Source organism: Varanus komodoensis, unplaced genomic scaffold, assembly GCF_004798865.1.
Source record: "Varanus komodoensis strain SLA01 unplaced genomic scaffold, ASM479886v1 scaffold58, whole genome shotgun sequence".
Taxonomy (NCBI): domain Eukaryota; kingdom Metazoa; phylum Chordata; class Lepidosauria; order Squamata; family Varanidae; genus Varanus; species Varanus komodoensis.
The window spans coordinates 1,777,607-1,784,285 of NW_025336197.1; positions in this window are offsets into that span (position 1 = coordinate 1,777,607).

Here is a 6,679-nt window from a genome sequence, read left to right on the forward strand (position 1 = left end):
TGCAGGATACAAGCCAGAAACACGGCTTGAGTTTTGCCCTGTCAGCTAGGTGTGTGATAGGGCCAAACCAAAGACTCAAAGGTGATGAATTATAAAAATAAAAATGATGTTGTATAATGTACAAATGGGCATGAGTGTCGCATCAAAGTCAGACTGTGTATGACTCAACAGTTATCAAGAGAGTTAGGCCCAGTCTTGCATTGGTTAATTTATTTCTACTTTACAAAATCTGAGAAACCCAGCTAAAGCTGCAGATAGAAAAAAGTCTGTCTATAATATAACAGAGTCTGTCTTCCCGTATGTATTGTCACTTTATTTATTGCACTGTCATCTCAGGATGGTTTAACAATAAGACAAAATAGAACCAAACACAGCATCCTAGACAAATTCTTAACCAATCAGCAATAAAAACCTATATTAAAACAGTCCAACCTTAAAACATTGGGAAAATAAAAAAGTTTTAGCTTGGCGCCGAAAAGAAGAAAGTGACAGTATCAGACAAACCTCTCTGGGGAGTGTATTCCACAATTGAGGTGCCACCACAGAGAAGGCCCTTCTCCAGATAGTCACCCTCCTAATCTCCTTCAGGGAGGACTCCCAGAGAAGAGCCTCTGCCCCAGATCTTAAAGAGCAGGCAGACACATACGGAAGGAGATGCTCCTTCAGGTAACCAGGCCCTAAGCCATTTAGGGCTTAATAGGTCATCAATGGGTCCAGACTTCAACTGGTAGCCAGTGTAGGTGGTAAAGGAATGGCATTATGTCAAATATTACTCATTTTCTGCATTGTCACAGAACTTTTTTTTAAAAAACAACTGAGGTTCCAACCATTCTACCCAGCAGGGCTTAATGGTATGGGATGTAACTAGCACATATAGGTTTGCCTTCCAAAGTAGACCTGATCAACGATTAGTGAAGTCATGTTCACTAGCCAGGAACTGGAAAGTTGAAAGCTTGCAGTATTTCAAACTGAAACAACATAAAAAAACCCTTGCTGGATCAGCAGAAGCTATGATTTCATCTCTTCTGCTTCACTCTATAAATAGGAAGAGATTGTAATTCCTCACTCAGGGAAATGGCCCTTTCCGTTTTATTTGTTGTTGTGTTTTGGAGTCATTGTGGCCACATTCAGGAGTGTGAAGGAGCAGAGATTCTCTGAAGAAGGAATTTTCCCAAGAGCACCTTCCCAAGAGCCAAAGCAAAACCCCCTCTGTCCCAGGAGCGTTTCTGCAGGAGTTGGTGTTATTGAAGGCAACGCGATTTACTTTTGAATAAACATGCATCTGAGACATTCCCAGCTAGTTCTCCTTTACAGCTACTGAAGCAGCTCCAACCCCAAAACAGTTCTGCGAGTTCAGCACACACTGAAATATATACCATGAACAAAATTCACCTCATAAAAAGGTGTGATGTAACTTTTGTATTTTGGAGATACTTGTGCCAAAAACAGGTACATGTGCAAACAGGCTGCATCGCTCCTATTACCACATCATGTATAGGATAACTCACTATTGTTCCACGGCCACATCATGCTATTTGAGTCTTAACCACTTGCAGTTTGCCAAAGACAAGATTGGATGCAAGGAAGAGGAATTTTTTTTTAGTAAGACTCCAATATCAAAACAAAGCATTATTCTTAAATACTGCATTTTTCTCCCTCTTCACATGCATTGAGATTACATGCCACCACATGTGTGGAGGCTGAGATGGGGTCAGTGGCTGTGTTTCTTTTCCACATGTTTGCTGAGATACTTAATAAGGTGAGTGGGTTGTACTGGTTGTAAGTTTGGTGTTCAGTGCCATTCGTTCACCCACAGGATTCTCCCAAGCTCATTTCCATGCGGCCAGTGCTGAACCCATATTTAAGTAAACCTGAGGCTGCTTTGCTCTGATTCCTGGGCAGGGAGAAGCAACTGTGTTAAATGCATATGGCCCTCTGGTCTTTGGGCTGTGCTTAGGTTCACACACTGGTGTCCATTAGCTGAGAAAAGCCAGGCATTCCAGGCTCACGGAAGGCACCATCATACCAATCAAGAGACGGGAATGCAGGCAAGGGGAGGTCTGCAAAGAAAGCCTTTGCACAGTTGAATTTTGCCCCTGATCCATCCAGCACAGTGGCAGTCCCTAGATATTGTTGGACCACAGTCTTCAGACCACACTAGTTGTGGGTGATGGGATGCACAGTCCAATGGGAAGGACTGAACTGGCAAATACACCGCTTTCTGTTTTAATATGATTGCTTATATGTGTATTGTAATTTTTATGAAACTGGAGATTTTAAGCTGCCTGAGAAATGCTTTTGCTGGATAAGCATATTTTCATTAAAAAAAACATGCTGTGCTCACCTGTTTGGAATAAGTGACAAACATAAACCGGTTACTCAATATACATCACTATGCAAAAGTACCCTTTATCAAGAAGTTAACTTCTGCTGTCAAGTTTATATCTACTTTGAAAGTCTCCGTTGTCAGCAAATTTTCATTCTGAGTTTAGCTGCAGAAGGTTGCTGTAAATATCGATCTCTTCAATTCTGTAATATCAGTTCTATGAAACTGTCGCCTTTCCTGCAAGCCTGAGGAAGGAAGCAAAGTGCTTTGCAAATGGATGAGACCAGCATCCCGCTTTGCTTGCATCTTTTGTAAGATAGGATTTCCAGTAGAATTATAGCCACTGCAATAATTCGTAGCATATGGACAGCATTCTTAGTCAATGATGCAACTATGCCCCCCTGCCCACCCCACACACACACTGCAAATACCAGCAGAAGGACCATGCAGGGCTGTTTTCCCAACCCAGGGCTTAGTTCTGGGTCCTATTATACGTTCCGTGTGTGGTCATGGCATTGAGTCAATTATAAGTGAAAAATGAGAACACATCTAATTCTATTATCCTGTTTTCAAATGAAAATATTGCAAGAATTGGACAAGCTGACATTTGTCTCCTTTGCATCAGCTACTTTGCAGCTCTGCTCTTGAAACAGATTAGCATAGGCTTCCTTAGAGATCATTGAAGGTGACAAGGAAGTTTCTAGAATAGACCCGCAAGTGGTAAAGCTTTTATACAGTGAGAGGAGAATCCAAGTATGGATAGGGAGATTAAACAGCAAGGCCTTTTTTTTTTTTTTTTTTGGAAGGGGGCTATTTTATTATTAAATTTATACATAGATTTCTTTTCCTCTTGCAAGGAACCCCATGTGGCTACTGTAGGTTTTCCTCTCTCACTTTTATCCTCACAACAGCCCTGTGAGGTAGATTAGGCCAAGAACCAGTGACTGGCCCATAGTGACCCAATCAGCTTCATGGCCAAACAGGGACTAGAAGTTCCCACTCCAATGCTCTAACCACTACTCACACTGGCTAACATTGTTTTTAAATCACAAGCTCCAAAGAGAAAGCTACATCTAAAATAGGCAAGGATGGGTTATTTTGATTTCACTCTAGCCAAGACCTGGCATTCATTTAGATTTGGAAAAAGAGAAACAATATTATGGCCAAGTGCTATTACTTTACTGAGGACAGTCCTCTGTTTGAAGAGCTGTCACAGGACACTCCTCTGTCTGAAGGCCTGTCCATCTTAAGTCCTGTATGAAGAAAGAGAGGAGTCAGAAGGAAAAGCCTGAGGGCTATAGATCCAGCTGTTTACCTGGCCAGTCCTTCCCTCTATGGCAACATGCATTGCCTTTCTGTTTAAATTACAGCTGTTCTTTCTAAATTTGGACTGAGATTTCCTCATTTTGGTCATCCTACATGGCCACCCTAAGAAATATTTGGATCTATGCTGTTAACATGCTGGTGGGTCTTCTGTGTTATTCACCTTGGTCTGTAGCCCTGATCACATGTGCCATCAAAGGCAGGCTCTGGCTTTCAGATCATGGACTCCTGATGTGGGTCCACCAGAAGCTCTGGCTGCAGCAGCTCTGCCCTGTGGATGAGCCATCAGAAAAGGTCCACTTTATGAAGAGCAGACTTTTATCAAGCACTGCTCAAAAGTTACCGGAGCACCTTCTCTATAGCTCTTCCCATGGGCCTTCCCTAAACACACCCGGACAGATAATCCTTCAGGATTCCAGGACGTGCTTTGGCTTCAGTCCGGCCTCTTCACAGACACCCCTCTCTCTGCCTTGTCAGAGGACAGTCCAACTTTCTGTTAAAATTCCATCTTTTTGTGTAATGTCTGAAAAATATTTTCCTACATCCAAAAACACACTATAAAAGTGTTCTTCACACACGCTCGCTGTATATTTTCAGACACACTAAAGTCATTCAGACTTTCCAGAAAAGACATGATGGGAAGGAGAGAAACTGTGTTTTGCTGTGAAATATGAAAACAAAGCTCAAAGCCTACGAAAAATGCACATTCAGAGCAGAACTCATGTACCAGCCGTGCCTCCCAAGGTCTGGACCCGAGCATGCATGAACTCCTGCCGAGCTCTCTCTTCCAGACTTTCGCAGTTAATGCCTCATTTGCTTTAATTTCCTCCCAGAAGGCACAAGTACATTTCTGCCTCCAAAACTGATTGTCTGTCTGGGTAATGACAATCATGCATTTCCAGCCTGTCTAGGAAAAACGCTGGGATGTGGTTATCCATAGCCTTAGAAACCTGGCCATGGTGCATTTTTGGTAGTTGCTAGAGATACAGGTACAGAGATGAAGGCAAAAGGAGAAACTCCTGGGGTAGACACTGCAGGACTGGAGTAATTTCTCTTTGGCTCTTTCCACTTCTTTTCTTTTTAAGCCCTTTAGTTCTCACAGGGTTAGGAACTTTGGCAATTCCTGTAGCAAAGAGTTCGTTAAACAGTCAGTTGAAATGCACCTGCATCTTGCAAGAGTGCACTGATGAAAATTGCTTGGGATGAGGAATTGCTCTTTTGGGATCCAATATTAATGAATATGATTACATTAAATTATTATGGGGTACAATGCCATGGGCTCCTGGAGTCCCAATCTGGCCCTCTGAGGTTTTCTATATGGCCATGTCCCTTTTCCTTAGCCCCACATCCTTTTCCTGGAAGAATGATCATTGGCTTTTCTGCAGTTTTTCCCCATTTTAAAATACTGAAATGCCTTTCCCAGGACTCAGGTACAGGTAGCAAAAGCTTTATACTAAAATATGCCCACACCGGGGGCCCTTTTAGTTTTGGGCTGCTCTGTTTCTCTTTGGCTATGTCCACTGCTAGTATTTACCCCACAAGAGCTTCTCTGTACTGGAGACAACATTCCCCAAATGGGGCACCACCACCACCAAGACCCCTTTGCCCATCACTTGATGTGGAGGTGTGAGACCCTTAAGGAACTCGGGGCCTAAGCAGCAAACTATTAAAAAACTCATAGAACAAGCATTTTGAATATCTTACTGGTATCAGAATAGCTCTGCTGGCTTCCACTGGTTTTCGAAAGGTTTAAATTGTGTTCCATAAATGGAATGATTCCATAAAGGAAACCATAGTCCTGAATTTATAACACATTTTACTGCTGAAAAGAAAGGACAATATGGCACCACTTCCATTCCACATACAAAGGTGGTTGGAAGGGCAATCAAATCTTGCTTATGCATTGCTAGTAGGACAGAGTTCTCCATCACACCCAAAGACAGCCAGCTAGTTTCGGCTGTGGTGGGCAGGGAATGGCTGTGAGGCTCAGGTGGAATGGGGAGGTGGGGAAGCTGCCCCTACGGCCCCCCAGCACCTGCTGCCTGAAGCCATTGCCTCACTCTGCCAAATGTTAGGACCGTCCCTGATTGCTTTTCCCAGATAAATTGAGCCTGTCACCTTCCTTGTTCAATTTTAGGCACCGGCTTAAAAGCTTTTTTTTTTTTGTTGCCTAGACATTTAGTGCTCAGTGATTGTGATTGTATCTGCTTGGAACATTGGAACAAACAGTTTCCTGGGTGTTTTATTCTGTTCACAATTGAGTCTTGCTTTCATTTTTCAGTTCTGCTGCCCTGTCTTGTGACTTGTTTTTTGTTGTTGTTGTTGTATTTTAAAACATGTTTGCTATAGAGAAGTCCAGAAGGCCATTCTGATCAGGAGGAGGCAGAGGTGTTTGGTCATTCTGTCTTCATGCCTGGGTCTACTCTGGCAACCATTCTTCTTCTTCACCTCTCCATCACAGCCTGGGCTTGCTGCCTGCTGCTGCCTCTATCTAGGGTCTAGTACCAATGAGCTCATGATCTTCAGAGTTTCCCACGAGAGGCTTGTTAATTAATTCTGTTTTCTTGGGTTTAATCTAAAAGTGAACAGAGACCTGTGCAAGTCAGCAGCTATCTGTTGACCGTACTTCCGTTGCTTAGGTACATGTGATCCCATGTTTAGTTGAGCTGGAAATAGGCTCTGGGCAGGACCTTGCCAACCTGACTGTGTTTACCACCAGATGAGCCTGGCCAAGGCCAACTGCTTGGTATGGGAACTCCTGGCTGCATATGCAGCTTTCTTTAAAGATTCCTCCTCTTGAGTTATGTCCATTAAACTATTGCGACTAGTTTAATGAGAGCAGGTGTGATTATGGCAAACACCAACAAGCTTATGTAAGCTTAGGGAATCTTCCTAAGAGCAGAACCTTGGTTCAGACCTTGCTGCAGAACATGATGTACACTGGCCAGGAGTCTGCCCCATGCCTTCTCTTTGATGTAGGAGTGTATTATGTACCTGCCTTGCCTTTATTCCTCTCTTTTATAGTCCACT